Source organism: Desmodus rotundus, chromosome 9 (genome assembly GCF_022682495.2).
Source record: "Desmodus rotundus isolate HL8 chromosome 9, HLdesRot8A.1, whole genome shotgun sequence".
Classification (NCBI taxonomy): Eukaryota; Metazoa; Chordata; class Mammalia; order Chiroptera; family Phyllostomidae; genus Desmodus; species Desmodus rotundus.
In genome coordinates, this window is record NC_071395.1 from 2347835 (window position 1) to 2362494 (window position 14660).

At 49.1% G+C, this 14660-nt stretch overlaps 1 long non-coding RNA gene across 2 annotated transcripts in view; it reads left to right on the top strand.

Annotated features, from left to right (window-relative positions):
- The window catches only part of LOC123480625 (uncharacterized), a 140105-nt gene that overhangs the window by 118914 nt on the left and 6531 nt on the right, over positions 1-14660 (top strand). For both annotated transcript variants that reach the window (XR_006656712.3, XR_006656710.3), the window contains one exon: positions 14248-14328. This is a non-coding gene — a long non-coding RNA (uncharacterized lncRNA). The remainder of the gene's footprint in view (positions 1-14247; positions 14329-14660) is intronic.

Consider the following 14660-nt stretch of genomic DNA (forward strand, 5'->3'; position numbering starts at 1 on the left):
TTGTGTCTGGTAATAATTCCATTTGACCCAAAGGCCAATGCATTGTCAGATATGAAACGGAGACCAGCCTCTGAGGGCCTGACGTGCGACCTCACAGCCGGGAACGTTGAAGGGCACAGCGGGCCTCCGAGCGCGATGGGACACTGACTCCCCGTGGGTGCCAGGCTGCGGCTGACAAAGATGCCGATGATGATGGGAGGGAGTGTGCAGGGAGCTATCCTGTCAGGGGTGAAAAGCCACCTGTCAGCCCTGCTTCCCGCCCTCCCTGCCCCTGCCCAGCGAGGCCACGGCAGCGCGCCGTGGGATGCTGGGAAAGGCCCGGGCTCGGGGTTGTCACGCACACGGATCTTGCCAACAGTGTGTTACTCGGCTCGTGCTCAATCCCCCAAACATCAGGTGACTTGTCCATAAAGTGGGGAGAAGAGCACGGCCACCACAGAACTGCTGCGAGGATTTCAGTTACAAAGAAGTCTCGACTGGAATATTTAGCACATCGAGATGTTCAAAAGGTACGACACTCTTTTCTACCCTTTTCCTTTTGAGGCAAAAATTTGTCTTTGCCACGGTTTGCAATCCTGTTTGAGTTTTCAATGCACAATGACCTGGCTCTGGAGGTGACAGGGTCTGGGACATCCTTTGTTTCATGGACACGGGGCTGCCAAGATAGAACCAGGGACACGAGTCAGTTTCTGGTCGCAAACGGCACTTTATTCCCTAAAGTTGGAGCCTCCAAGTGAAGTGTGAGTAGGGAGCAATACCTGCACCTCACTGAGTCACCTCACGAGCAGACCGGTCCGACGCAGCGTCGGCACGAAAGTGGGCAGCCTTTGAGGACATACAATTATCTCTTTATACTCCCACCGTTCCACAGAAGGGTTGAGGGAGCTAGGTCATGAGTGAGAACCGAGCAATGTTGTGGGGTCTTTTCTTCCAGGAATCTGGCCCCTAGCACAACTGTGTGGAGCAGCTGACACACAGTTGAAATGCACACAGTAAGTCACAGGTGTGGTCGCTGTGACCTGCTAAGTCCCCTGTGTGTCCGGAAAGTTCCAGCGGCTGAAATAACGGGGAGAGTTGGGGGCTCACACAAAATGGCCCCACATCCCATCTCTGCACCGAGTCCAAGGCTCGAGGGGGAAATAATGCGCCTTTGTTCATGGAGCGCTTGGTAATGCCTGACTCAGCCTTTTCCTCTTGCCCTCTCCCCGCCAAATGGTCTTGTTTTTGAGCTCAGAGTGAATTAGCTCAGGGAATGGACCTTCCGGGTGTGTGGTCTTCCAGTGCAAGTTCCAGCGGCTGCAGATACTTCTCAGAGTCCTGACTGGGAAGCAGAGGTTGAAAGGGACATTCTTTGTCCTTCAGTACGGAGCCTGCAGCTGCACTGGAAGCTGAGCGGGTGGCCGTCCTACAGTGGGACTTCCGTCCATTTCTACTGATGGAGAGTGGGACCCACACGTGCTGGAAACGAGCCCCACCAGCCTTCCGCCACCTCTGGGCTTCCACGCCTGTTCTCTGGAAGGTGACTGTCACTGCGTGCTGCCTCTGCTGTGCGGTCTTTTGCTGGCAGGAGAGGGACAGCCCTGGCCAGTCTGTGGCTGGTTTCTTCGGGGCCTGATCACTCTCCTCACTGGTTTGCGACTGCGACATCTCCATCGTTCCTGTACTCGAAAGGTTCTGAACAGCCTGCTCAGAACACAGAGCATGTCCTTGCTTCGCAGTCCTTGCTGCTCTTTAACGTATGAGCTGAAATCGATGGTTCACCTATTTCCATACTTCTGAGCCCAGGGGCTTTGAGAAAATGCGCATGATGATTTCTGAGTGAGGCCCTGGCCAGCAAGTGTTTTTAATCTCCCCTCTCCCCCCACCCCAAGACGCTGCTGCTTCGCCTGCAGGGTTGGGGATCAGGGCGCTTCCTATGTACACTCTGCCTCTGCAGTGCGGAGACCTCCCACCACTGATGGCCCTGCAGGCCCAAGGCCCGGCCTCACGGCTTAGAGAGCCACCGTCGGCCATCGTGAGGGGAGGAAGGGTGCTCGGCCACTGAGATCCTTGGTCTCCTCGTCGGAAAAAGGCACGGTGGTGATAGTAGGACAGACGTCACACCTGCAGAGCAGCCACACCAGTGCCCGGCCCGGAGCACGTAGCATAAATGGCAGAAATGCTGGAAGTAAATATTTAATTTTCGCTCCTAGCAATTTTGCCATTGTAAAATTTCTCCCAGATGTTGAGAAGGGCCTTACTGATTCGTCCGTGATTTGGGCATTTCAGTGCTTAACAGGTTGGTTTTCCTGAGCACTGCGCTAGGATTTTCTGCGGTTCCCCATCATCACCGGGTGTGTGCTCCAAAAGCCAGCCAATGATGCCACTACTTCATTAGCATTTGGTTATTTATACCCTTGCTTTGCTCCGACAGGGTTTGGGCAGATACCCTACTACATACGTGGTAAGGCACCTTGACGGATACATGCGTAGGCAGACGGATGGGTCTTAAAAGAGCTAAATAAGAAAACCAGCAGACCGGACAAACACAGGTGGGAAGAGCAATGAGCCGTTTAGCCCCGGCTCCTGAGAAGGCACCTCTAAGGCCCCGAACTCTTGGTGACCGGCCTCCTCACTCCTCCCAGGTCAATTCACAGCACAGGGGTCCTTCCCACTGTCTGCGCAATAGGGCTCCTGGTCACTGGAGCAACAGAGAGACGACTGTTGTTGCTGTTCTCATAAGCAGGAGAATTTAGGCTCCGAAAATGAAGCAAGTTATTCTAGATGATTTTACAAGTCGGACACAATGCAGTACCAATGTGCTGTTTGTTTTACCTAAAAAAGCCTTACTTTTACATAACATTAGTAGATGAAATATAAATCCTTTGAGGTACCTGATAGACATGAGTTATTACCCCATAAAAACAATTGTTAACATTCAACTGTCCAGAGAAACGAGCCTGAAATGTGGGCCAGATACAGCCTTTATTTCCAGCTGCCCGACCCGCTTGCTTCGAGCACACTGCCGCGGCTTGTGGTCAGCTCTGCCGGCTACAAAAGGAGACTGCTGAGCAGTTGCGGAGGCTGGCCTAGCCGTCGCCCACCGTCTCCTCCGCACATCCTCCCCTGCATTGTCAAACACTGTCACACACACGCGCGGCTGCTCCGGGGGGCCCTCGCCCTGCTGGCCGCCTGCGGGCGGAATGGCCGGTGTGTGCTCCCTCAGCAGCCAGGGAACTCGTGGTGTCCTTGTGCCCCGATCCACAGAGACGAGAGGCCAAGTAGCAGTTACACCTCGAGTCCTCAGAAAGGCGCTCTGTTCGCCAGCACCATCACCTCTGAGCTTGACAGTGGTAGCATTTCCCTCGGTGTTGAAGGAGGCGATTTGAGATGGTGCCCCTGTGTCACTGATGACCTTGAACTTGTTAGGCCTGCTTTGTTCCGTGAATCCATTCTAAGACTAGTGCTTTCCAGGACTCCCTGGGAGGATTCACGTGAATGAGTGTACATGGAAAACTCCCTGCCCTATCGCTAACCCATCTTTATCTCACCCCAAGTGACGGCTGGGGAGGAAAAGGGAGAACACGAGGCAAATGCCTCCTGCTTATTCTAATTTTAGTTTTGGTCTGAAGCATGGTAGTGTCTTGTATTTTAGACTGATAGTTTTGAATTATCATATTCTTACCAATCCATCCTTAGGGGTCAAGGATGTCAGAGGGTAGCAACTCCATCTGTGTTTTATTCGGCACATAGCTAAGTGTAGCTTTTAGCTTCTTTCTTTGGCTTCAGGGTAACTGGTGTGTTGTACCAGAAATATAATTACCCTCTTTACACACCACGTACTGACGTGTTGTGCAGCTGTTACCACCAGAAGCATCGTTCATTCATTCACCGGTTACTTACTGGCTGTGTCTGAGGCGCATGGTCCCAGGGTACTTACTGCGAAGCAGAGTATAGAGAACAACCCCCCCCCGCCACGAAACCCCTCTGTGGGAGTGGGAAATCATGGGTGTCCATGTCCGATCCGGGTTTGAATCTCAGCCCCACCATTAATTTGCTGTGGAAATTCCCAGCTCTTTCCCTTCAATCTACGCCTATCCTGCCATCTCCACACCGTGGTGGTTACCGCAGCTCTGAAGTGTTGAGACTGGGCAGTGTGAGTTTTCTAGATTTGTTGTTTTTCAAGATTGTTTGTACTATTTTGGGTCCCTTGAATCTTTGTACAAATTTTAGGATCAGCTTGTCAATTCCTGAGAAAGATGTCAAGGGGTATTTGCATAAAAACTGTGCTCAATCTTACATCAGCTTGAGGAGTGTTGCCGTCTCAACGACACCGGGTCTTCCCTCCGTGAGCGTGCGTTTCCCTTTATTTACAGCTCGTTGATGCGTCAGTGATGCCTGGCGGTCGTCAGTGTACCTGCGTTGGCCTTCTGTGCTCGCTTTGGTCCTCAGTATCTCATTCTTTCTGATGCTGTTGTCAACGGGATTGTTTTCTGAAGCTCACTTCCCGTTTGCTCACGGCTAGTGCGAGCAATGCAATGGACTTTCGTCTGTCGATGTCGAGTCCTGCAACCGTGCTGAGCTCGTTTACTAGCCTAACTGCGTGTGTGTGTGCACACGTGTGTGTGTGTGAGAGAGACATAAAAATCATGTCGCCTGCAGACGGAGATGGTTTTATTTCTTCCCTTCCGGTTTGGGTGCTTCTGTTTCTTTTCCTTGCCTCACTGCCCTGGCCGGTGTCTCTGCTTTAACTATGTACAGAAGTGGTGAGATCGACACTTGTTAAGATGTCCTTCATTAGGTTGGGGACATTCCCTTGGATTCCTTATTTGTAAGTGATTTTTTTACGGAATAATTATGTGTTGTCTGTATCTGCTGAGATGGTCATACAATGATCACAGTGAGGCCCAGCGGACACTTTGGTCACTCAGCTGCACTGGGGGCCACCACACAGCACAGACCAGAACCTTTCCGCCCATCACGGAAAGTTCCGCCAGGTGCTGCTGTTCTACAGAAAGAGGGAATTTATAACATGAATCGAATATGTTCATGGATGATTTACAAACCTCACTTTTGCTGGTGATTTCTTATTTTCCATAACTTTCTCAAAGTTCTCAAACGTCAAGACAATGAAAGTTGCTCTACTAACATGGCTGGCCTGAGTGTGATGTCTTGCCGTTCCCTGACTCCAGCTCCGAGAAGGCACTCCCCGCAGCAGGAGCCTGGAAGGACGAGAAGAGCAAGGGGCAGTGGGATACATGAGTGGAACCACAGCTTAGCAAATCAACAAAGGCTTCTGTAAGACAGGGAAATGAGTAGTTCAGCCTTACAGCTTTGGGTACGGCACGCTCCCTTAAAGGAGGCACCACGGAACTACGGAGCACTATGAGGTTCACCAGCTGGGGATCAGCCTAAAATGAACTAGTGTAACTAGAAAAAGAAATTAGAAATGGAAAATATGAAAGGACATCGGTCAACTTCCAACCATTCACTAACAATGACATCTGACCACTACGGAGAATGGCATTTGTCCTTGCTGCGCCCACACTCACAGGACCAGGACCCTAGGAGCTTTCATCTCTGAGCCGTCAGCCCTGCCAGGGGTCTCCCCAGGTCCAAGGTTCCGAGCACGGGCACGAGCTCCTCTCCACATACCAACTGCCTACTTCAGACTTTTCCACCTGGAATTCCTTTCTCAAACCTAATCAAAAGTGACTGATTATGTCCCAGTGGGTTTCCAAGGTGATGACAGTGTCAGCTCTTTAAATGTTCCAGAAAGTTCCTGTTTCTAATACAAACACAACCCTTCCCCCTTCTTGCTGACCCAGTTACCACAGGTCACTGTAATTAGGTCTCTCGCCGTTCCCCTCTTCTCTTTTTCGAGCTGCATTTTAACCTGTCGTTTTTTCAAACACAATGGAATAAACATTACATTTCCAAAAATTCATGAAGACAAGCAAAAATAAAAAGGTGTTTGCGCGTGAACGCAGACATAAACCCCTGCAGTGTTTAATCTTTGTCTTTTTAAAACAAACTCTAGCTTTGCGAGGAGGACTGCAGGAACTGGAGAAAGGAGACAACCTCTCAGATGCTTCCAACTGCAGTTGAGACATTTAAACCAAAGATTTAACCATTTAACTGAAAACTTTCACTTTCTATCGCCAACCACCCTGAGATTCATCACTCACTGTGAATCGTTCATACGTTGCTCTGTGTAAGATGCCTCGGTCTTGTCTTGAGTAGAATTAATGACACATATTTACAGGAGTATTTCAGGAACTCTTAAAACATTTTGGTGACTTACTCTGTACTGAGCAAAGTAATTATTAAAAAATATAATTTCTAATGGCTTCTTCTTAGGCTCTGTGTCTAGTCACCTGCTGGTTGTCCTCCTGGCATAAGACACAGACAAGTCGTATTGGGCAGACTCCAAAGAACTTTGAGCCTCCAGGAGTTACTTAACTTCCTACACATTATGTTAAAGATTTTATTTATTTTTAGGGGGAAGGGAGGAAGAGAGAGAGAAACATCAACATGTGGTTGCGTCTCGCGCACCCTCTACTGGGGTCCTGGCTCATAACCCAGGCATGTGACCAAATTGGGAATTGAACCGGCGACCCTTTGGTTCACTGGCCAGCACTCAGTCCATTGAGCCACACCAGCCAGGGCTGCACACTTTTTTTGAATAGAAGAAGAGCCACAGTATTCTCTAGAGGTGAGACTTACTGTGGCATTGAGCTTGGGAATGTGAATTGTCCCAGAAAGTTAAGAAGTTGCCGGCTGGCCTCAGAGCTAGTATGCGCTCCGATATTTTTACTGAAAGGGAGGAACGGGTGAGGTAATGCAGCCACCGGATGAAGTGTAGTGGGAACCCACAGTGGGGGGTGAGTTAGGAACCTCCCTGGAAAGACATCACTGAACAGGGAAGAGGAGTCCGGGTGTGACAAATTTCTCCCCGGAACGGAACCTCAATCCCTGGAGCCGACCTCTGCTTTTGTACGCAGCCTCGCTGGTCTGGCTCCAACGTACTTTCGTGGGAAGGAGAGATGTGTTCCCTGAACGCCTGGTTTGCGCTTTCTTTTTTAGTGATAAGAGTCTTTGTGATGTCGTTTGGTGGATGAAGGTGCCTTGTTGCCCCTTAATTGGGTCCATGGGGTCAGTGTCTTTCACGGTCAAAGTGGCAGACCGGCGTGAACATGTGGTGCCTTCCAAGTCCTTCTTCTGCATGGTAGGTGACCGCCTTCAGTAAAATGGGACCACAGTCCTTCCCTTAACCTGTGCCGAGGGATGCGGGGCCAACACAACGCAGTGGCCAGATGCAGCCTCTTCCCTGACGACAGTGAGGGCACTAATGATGTAATTAAGAGACGGTGCGAACCCATGATGGCGGACCTAATCCAAGGGGGACAGGGAAGGGAAGCCTCTTAGAGGGAGAGTTGAGTAGTCAGTCACATGACGGGGCAAGTTTATCAGGCAAACGGGGTGTGCAGAGGGCACGGCGGGAATGAAGAAGAGCGTGGGCCAAGGCCCTGGGGTAAGAGCGAACCTACCGTGTCTGAAGCACAGAAGGAAGCTGGCGTGGCCGTCACCAGAGGACTGGAGGGGACAGAAGGAGGCCGGTATCAGACGCAGAGGGCCCTGTCAGGCATGGTCAGGGTTTTGATTTTATCTTCAAAGTAGTGGAGAGTCCTAATGAGAGTAGGGAGTAATGTGATCGCAGTGGCCTCATCACAAGCCCAGAGTGGCCGCTTCTTGCTGAAGGGGGTGCCCGGGGCCTGCTGTGCTGAGGAGACCAGGAGACGTCTGTGCCCGTGGGCTGGGGCAGTGGCTTGTAAAGCATTGTCCACGGAGCCCGAAAGGCCCAGAGGTGCTTCTGTGGGACTCGCCAGGTAAACGCTATTTTCATAGTAACACGGAAATATTATTTGCCCTTTACATTGTTTGGATAGTTGGGTGCACTTCTGGGAATTTAGCTCTAAGACTTATAGTCATTCCATTTGTCACCTCAACACAGTCTCTGAAAAACCGCGTCCCCCTCAAGACGTCCCTTGCTGCCGCAGCGCCCCCCTGAGGGCACGTCTCTGTAAGACCCTGGGACCGCCTGCTGAACCTGAAGCCGGAGCAGCTCAACGTCATTGCCAGCGTCCCGTGGCAGAAGCCGTGCTTGGCTTCGTGGCGGCAGAGCTCACCCGCTGCATGAGCAGAGGGCTAAAGAGGGAGAGCCCAGGAGAGTGGGCGCTCCCGAGTTGAGAGGAGGGGAGGGAGGAAGACAATGGGCGCTCACAGAAATGTGTCTGTGGGCGTTTAGGAGTCACCCTGCAAAGCTCCTAGCCTCCCGGGCCTGTCTGCTGTGCCATAAACAGGCCCCTTGACGCCAGAGAGCCACGGTCTAGCGGGCCTCACCCGCGAAGCGCTCGGGTGGGCGCACCTGGGTCAGGAGAACGGCCGTGTGCCTCTCTTCCCACCTCCACGCTCAGGGATGAAGTTAAGCGCTGGGGCGTATTTCTGCCACAGTAATTAGCATATGCTAGAAATCAGGCCTCCTTTTTTCCCCCTTAAATCCCAGAGAGCCAGCTGTTAAACATTTACCAGCACACCCCCGGTCCTGGCTGGGTCTCAGGATTCTGTCTCCCTGTCAGGTCCCCAAGGCAAATCATGGGCTCTCTCCATTAATCCTCATGTGTTTCGTAATCTTTGTTTTAAAAGAGGATTTGAAATAATAGTTGGCATTGTTAGAATAGAAATATCTGGCATATATATATATGCTCAATAAATATTTGCTGAATATCACGTTAATTGAATAAAATGTGGGTCAGAAAAAGGTTAAGAATATATATCTTAATGGCACTTGATACAATGTCTGTATTTTGAATGTAGTACTCACATCATATTCGAGTTACTTGTTTACGTGTAAATGCTACAGTTCCAGCCATTGAGGCCAACAATAAAGTCCCTGAGTTCCCTTAGTTCCAATTTATTTTCATAAAAGTATATTTAGAAAAGAAACTAAAATCTTAATTTCTTTTCTTAATAAAACATTACTTCAAATAGTTCTAGTTTTGGCATCATTTAGGGAAAAATGGGGACTTGAGCATTCTGAGGGGGCCTCTATCCAGTCACGCTTCAGGATTCTTTGTGGAGCCACCCCCTCCGGTCAGTAACCGGAGCAAAAGGACAAAAGCAATGAGCTCACTAATAATTAATCCTCAGCCATGCAAGGGTTCGTGGGATAGTTGGTGGTGTTTGTAATCTCCGTCTTTGCTTGCTTTATTCTCGTTTTGGCTTCCTGCCAGGGAATCTTAGCATTATTTGTTAGAAAGAGAGGTGGGGGAGGGAGGTGGGTTCAGCTGGGGTGGGGTGGAGGGATGGGGAGAAAAAGCATACAACTGTAATTGAATAACAATAAAAATTAAAAAAAAAAAAAGAAAGAAAGAAAGGGCTCTGAGCTGCAAGTCTTCCTTTCGCTCCTTGTAAGCAGCTCTCCAGAAACTGCTGTTGCAGGGGGAGGAGGTCAAAACAATTAGCAAATTAAATTTGCTTACATTTATAGCTTTCAAAAATCTGTAACAAAGTAGATCTGCTTAACTTTACACACAAAGAGGGTCTAGAAACACTACGTTTCTAAAGTTTGAAATCTTTTGAATCTTGTATTTTGTCCATAAGCACAAAGGATCAAAAATTAGTTTAAACTGTACATCGATTCCTCTTGCTCCGAGAGGGCCTTCGCGTCTCGCGATGCTCAATCACTTCCGCGGCAGGTACTCTGTCACGATGGGAACATTTCAGCGTGTTCCTTGGAGGATAAACAGTGGAAGATAAACAAAATGTCGGGCTTCCGTCATGGCAGAGCCTTCCAAAAGAAATAAAGTGACTGGTTTAATCCTTAGAGGACTGGAATTTGCCGGACTGTTAGCCAAACAGACAATTAGGGATTGCCTACGTGTTTCTGGGTACATGTGCTTGGGGCCTGATGCTGGCTGAGGACAGGGCGGAGAGAGGGCCAATGGACACAGCCCGACCTCAGCACAGAGCTGCAAAGGGTTGGGGAGAAATAGTTCCTCTGCACCAGTACGTGCGTGGGAGTGTGTGTGGTGGCAGGTGAGGGTGAGGCGCAGAGGGGGACAGCTAACTGTTCCCATCACTGTCCCTGTTGAACCTGGGAGCTCAGCAGCCAGTGTCTAAGGGACTCTCCCTGATGATCCCCTAGGCGGCCGGGGTGCAAACTCTCAAGGTATTTTTAATGGTGATTTTCCTGGTGATGCCCTCTCCCTAGTTTGAAGATTAAACTAAGCTTTACTCTATGACTGCGCTGGTCTTTCTGGCTCTCCGCTACATGTGTGAGTGTGTGTATGTGTATTTTTCAGCAGTCTCTCAGGATGCTGGGAAACACCCAGCCCCACACACAAAAACACGGTTAATGTTCAGTTCCCGTTAAATTTAACATGCAGCATCTCAGAGTGCAAAAACATATTGTTCTGGGCAGCGAAGAGAAGCATAGCTCCCCGAACCCTCTCACAAACCCAGCTCCCACGATCAGACTTTAATCGAATCCGCATCACCAAGTCCCCGGACCTCCTGTGTCTGCAGCGGCCACCTGGCTGGCTGCCCTGGGAGCGGGGAGAAAGCCCCTCTGTTTGCGCTGGTTGGCAAGGCTTGGAGACCTCGGAGCTGCAAGAAGCAAACCAGGACACTGTCGGGGAAATGACCAAGGGGCTTGTGAATGCCGTGTGGTTGCCAGAAGGATGCTCCCTGCCCTGGAAGGTCAGCCTTCGTTCGCAGTGATGTCTGATTTCTCTTCCTGCGCCAATACGCAGTGAATGCTAACCTTCTCCTGTGGGGTAACGGGTCAGAAGAGGACAGGAAATGGAGTTTCTACGTCGGTGTTAGTTGCGGGGAACTTTGGCTCTACTTTTTAATCTACACACTTGTCTCCGAATAAAACGCTGTCTCAAATATTTAATTCAAGGCACGCACGGGCGACCAACTGTAGTAGAGGACCACTTTTGATTTGCTCAGGCCCTTAAAGATTGCTGTCCTTTATTCCTGAGATTTCCCCGCGGCCTTAGCAGGTGCTGCCCTCTTTGCCCACCCTGTGCTTTCTGTTCGGACCACTGGCTCCAGAGTGGGGTTATGTGGATCAGACAAACTGACACGGAGTCAACAGAGACAGGCGTTCGGGAAACTTGCCTTCCAGCCACCGTCGCGGTGCTATTTTTCCTGCACCAACCAACATCCACCAACGGAGAGTCATTTTCCTCAACCTCGTGAGACACACAAACTACCACGAGGCAGCAAAACCCTTCGGGAAAACCAAAAGGAGGGCAATTAAGTACAGATGCTAGTCAAAAAAGACCCCCTATGTATAATTAAAGTCAGAATTCAAAGGGGTTTGCTGGACCTATATAATCACACACGGGTAAAAATGGGAACAAAAATACTGTATAGAATCGCAGTACTTTTTTCACCTCCTCACAGTGCTGCGATAAGACTATTCAAGGAGTCACCCCAAACTGCAACCAATCAGAAATAGTTCGCGCTCATCCACCCCATCACTCCTAGTATCTGTCACGTCAGTCCCAGTGCCAGCGAGGCCTGAGCTTTTGTAGAACACTTTTGTTCTTTTATCTATAAGATGAAGGATTTGAGTTTCATCCTTTTTGAAATGACATGTAAATAATTTTATCTGGAATTCAGATATTTAATAATCATTCTAATTACATACATGTAATTACTTATGTGAATTACAGAATCTGATTCCTAGAGTTTTAGTCTGAATATTTCAAATCCGTGAGCAGTCGGCAACTGTAGGACTATTACGGAAGCCTTCGGAGTAAGACAATAGATCCCTATGGAGAACTGCGTTTTCACCACTGTCCCCGTCCCCGGGAATGCATTTAAGGCCAACCTAACCTCTTACCACGTGCTTTCTGGGGCGATCCCCCTCCTGTGCCTCAGTCCTGGTGACCCACGAGGGCCTCGGCGCCCATACTGGCACACACCAGGAATCCCGGACTCCACACATTCGTATCCGTGACCGTTGGGCCGGGTGGTGTCCCTTGGGTGGGCCTCTCGTGGTCAGCCCTGCTCCTGGCTGTGGTTCTGTTACGCGTCGGTGGCTTCCCCAGCTGTGACTCCTTGTGTTTCTTAAGATCAGTGGTTTGCCCCCTTCTTTCTCCGTTCTGGATTTTGGCTCCTTCTTGCTGAACTCCTTGCCTAGCTGTAGCATGTCAGGCTCTGGGCCCGAAGCTTGGTGGCGCCTGGCCGGTGGCCCGGTTGAGGCCATTCAACTTATAATGCGGTTACTCATTTAAGAGAGAATTAAATAAAATCGATAGTGGTTGTGGTATTCACATTTTTATTGTTTAAACAAAAAAACCACTTTTCTGACCCATATGTTCAAAACATACTTATTTCTCTTGGTAAAATCCTCTATGTCCTTATCACCAGTAAACACTGATAAAAATTATTTGAAAGATGAATTTAGTGTTCTTTGTCATTTTGACCAATCCAAAGAATTTGTCGACATTGGTAACTATTTGTGCTGAAAAGACCTGATTCGATATTGAAAATCTGCATGAGAATTTTTGTACTTTCAGAATCCCCTTGCCCACACCACATGTGAAAACAGTTTCTTGTCAAATAATAACGTAGCATGGTGAGAACACTAGTTTGGCCAACGAAAGCAGTCCCATGACAATTATCTTAAAGAATAACATGTAATTTACTTGGAGAAGAAACCTAAATTTTTCTACATTTAAAAACATAGGCAAGTTAGGTAAATGTGGGTTTATGTGTGATTCATATTATTCCATGAGAAGAATTTTGAATGCTCTTCAAAATATGGGTCATCCGAGCCTACTAAACGTTCAAAAGTTACATAATTTCCTGACTTGCTTAGGATACAAGCATCATGTCACTGTCTGCAAATGCAGTTTTAACCCGTGTGGAAATGCATTCAGTGAATGTCGTTTTTTTCTAAATAGTGTATTCTTCATCAAAAATAGCTCTCACTCACTGGAAAAAAAAAGTTCGTACTATGTATTTCTAAACATAAGCAAACAAACACCATACAATCAAAGTCGCCTCAGAAAAACTGACCCAGACAGCGTTCTGCAAGGAAGCCCACGCGTGCTCAGGGCTCCAGGAACCCCAGCGCCGGCTGAGGGCTTCGCGGAGAAATCTTGCACGGCAAGCGGGCCGGAGGATGGAGGCTGGTTAGCGCGAATAATCAAGGGCAGAGCTTGCATGTGGCAGACTCTGTGAAAGCAGACTCCCCCCAAGGCTGTCAGCGCCGAAACTCATAATGGGAAGCCAAATGTGTCGCTGGAATGCTAATGGGTCGCAGTAATTCCATGACATTTTAAAACATGGTATATTGGGGCCGTAAGCTGTGGACTAGTCGAAAGCCCTTACGATGCTTATTCTGGGGACATGTCTGTGATTTTAAACCCAGACTTGGGGTAGCGCTGAGCTCCACTAAAGGAGAAGACAACAGCCAGCACCAGGCCAGGTAGAACAGAGGGCTTTTCATTTGTAAGGCTCCGTCTCTTCTAGTAACCAACGAGGTGGACATCCCACCCGCAAGAGACTGATGAAGACTCTGAGATTCCGGCTGTGAAAACCAACTTTGTGGGAAGCTCTTGAACTTCGTTTATTCGTTTACCTTAAAAAATAAACTCATGCTTCACGCGTTGAGAAAGATATATTTATTAACTACAGATCATAAAGGAGATGTTGCGATTTCCACGTCTGCGGAAACACCGAGAATGACTGAGTGTGTGACGGGGCATCAAACCAAGGGATCCCTTTCAAGAATGGGGTGACTGGGGAGGCGTTTGGAATCCAGACAAGGGCATCAGGGAAAGAGTGGAACACAGGCACGTGCATTTGGGAGGAGGTGCTGAATACACACCCACAGATGTTTGTTTTACATCCTCACTTCAAACACAAGGCCTTGGGGGAAAGCGTTTTCTTTCTGTATTCTGTACTTCTTTTTTTTCCAGTCGTGGACACTACTAGGGTTGTCCCCATATTCTGTATTCTTCACCCTTCTGCGTTTCCCAGTAGTCACCCCGTACTCAGCCCCTGCACCGGCTGTCACACAGTTCTAGGAACCCAGGGAAATACTACAGTGACTTGAACCTCAGATTCCAGGGGAGAACCCAAGAGACTCCTTCAACTTCGGCCAGCTCAAGTGAAATGTATTACCTTTCCCAGAAAACCATCTGTTATATTCTTCTCTAATTGTTCCTTTCTCCATTGTTCCAGGTCACTTTGGAAATCATGACCCATTGCTTCCACCTTTGGAAACTGGTTCCCCATCCCCTTCCCGTTTGAGGCAAAGCAGAGGTGCGTGGTGCTCCTATCCGAGCTCGTATTCAGTGGATAAGGGCCTGTCCTTCTGGAAGGACCGACTCTCTTCTTTTGATGCCTTAGCCTGACAACCTGCTAGTGGTCCTCCCGCAGAGGATGATGACAGAGCTGGGTCGGCCAAGTGCAGTTTGCAGTTAAAAGATGCAGCTAAAACCTGAGAGAGGCTGTTTGGGTGAAGTGGTTAATATAGTAGGAAGTGTCTCCAAAGAGGAGGGTGTCGGGAGACAGAGAAGGAAAGGGTGTGAGTGGACGGGGGCTGTGTCTCTTTCATAAATGGGTCCCCTGCATTTGTCTGAGCCCGATGGAGA